This window comes from Primulina huaijiensis, chromosome 5 (genome assembly GCF_012295235.1).
Source record: "Primulina huaijiensis isolate GDHJ02 chromosome 5, ASM1229523v2, whole genome shotgun sequence".
NCBI lineage: Eukaryota > Viridiplantae > Streptophyta > Magnoliopsida > Lamiales > Gesneriaceae > Primulina > Primulina huaijiensis.
Genome location: NC_133310.1, coordinates 17,948,001 through 17,949,844, shown reverse-complemented (window position 1 = coordinate 17,949,844; position 1,844 = coordinate 17,948,001).

The window sequence follows — 1,844 nt, the reverse complement described above, 5'->3', positions numbered from 1 at the left end:
CAAAGTGTCTCTTTTTCTGCTTTATCGGGTGAGATCCCGGGAGGATATTTAGTTGGTGCTCAGATATCAAGGGAGAGATTCCCGTCAATTCCTGCTGGGACCAAGCAAAAACGTAAATATTATTCTTTAAACAGTTAAGTAGACTGACCCGGGTGGATATATTAAGATCTCGGGCCACCCGGATCTGCTGGCCTGGTCCAATCTCCACAACTTCCTGCTCCTCTTCTGTCACAAAATGCACTTCTCCCTTCTCAACTGCTCCTCCACCTACTTCATCAGTTCGAGCCTTCTTCCAAGCCTTCTTTGCTTTGCTCTGATCTACCCGGACAGCTTCTACATAACATTTCCGGGAGGAAGCTTGGTCTCCCCGGACTTCACCCACTCTACTACCAACCGGGAACTTAATCTTTTATTGATAGGTAGATGCTACGGCTTTTAATTCATTCATAGCGGGCCTCCCAAAAATTATATTATATGATGAAGGGGAGTCTACCACAGTAAAAGTAGTCATCGCCGTCTTCTTGAGATCTTGGGAACCCAGAGTTAATGGTAGGACGATTTCCCCTTCCGGGTAGACCACATGGCCAGCAAACCCAAAGAGGGCAGTTTCCACGGTTTCCAAATGGTTACCCTGCAAATCCATCTGCACAAAAGCATCTTTAAAAATTACATTTACAGAGCATCCCGAGTCAACAAAGACTCTCAGAATGTCATAATTGGCCACTCGGGCTTGGATAACCAGGGCATCATTGTGGGGTAGATTCACCCCCTTCAAATCCTCTGGGCCAAAACTGATGACCGCTTCACTCCTCTTCATTCCTTCTACCTCCATACACGCCCTCCTACTCCTCGACTTCCTTGCCCGGTTGGAGTCTCCATCAGTAGAGCCTCCTGATATCATTTTTATCAATCCTGTAGCAGGGGGTGAATTCTTTTTCGTCTCAAGATCGGGCTCTCTTCTCCTAACGGGATCTCCTCTCGGTACATTCCTCATACTTCCTCCCCGAGCGTTGGGCCCTGGCTGTGCAGATGTCCATGGCAATCTCGGCCTCTTATGGGCTTGACTTTGCTCTGGGGCAGAAGGGAAGGAATAGTTTCCCTTCAATGTTTTGCAATCTTCGGTGTTGTGATAACACACCTTATGGAGAGTACAAAATCCTCTTTTCTCAGGTCGGGATAATTGATGGTCCGGGGCCAGATTCCTACTGCATTCCTGAACCTCTCTGTCCCGGGTAATCTTAAGAGGCACGTGGTGAGAGAAGTGTCCTGGATTATTCCTTCTCTGTCCTTTCTCCTCGGGCCTAGCTACCCGGTCTCCTCTTTCTTTCCTTACAGCTTCCCTCTTCTGCTTCTGGGCTTCCTCCATGTTGATGTATTTTTCTGCCCGGGATAATAAGTCTTCGAAATCCCCGGGCACTTTTTTGGTCAACGACTTGAAAAATTCACCCTCCCTCAAGCCTTGTGTGAATGCCGTAGTTTTTGTTTCAGTAGCGCAAGTAGGTACATCCAAAGCCACTCTATTAAATCTTTTAATATAAGCCCTCAAACTTTCATCCAGGTTCTGTTTGACTTCAAAAAGACTAAAAGCGGTCTTCTTGTATTTCTTGCTGCTACTGAAGTGGTGTAGGAACACCTTCTGGAAGTCTTTAAATGAATTAATACTCTGAGGGGACAGTCCCTCAAACCACCTTTGAGCTGAGTCCACCAAAGTGGTGAGGAACACTTTACACTTGATTCGATCTGTGTAACAGTGTAACATGGCCATGTTTTCAAACCTGGCTAGGTGCTCCTCAGGATCCGCATTGCCATCGTAATCTTTTACTTTGGCGGATTTGAAGTTCCCG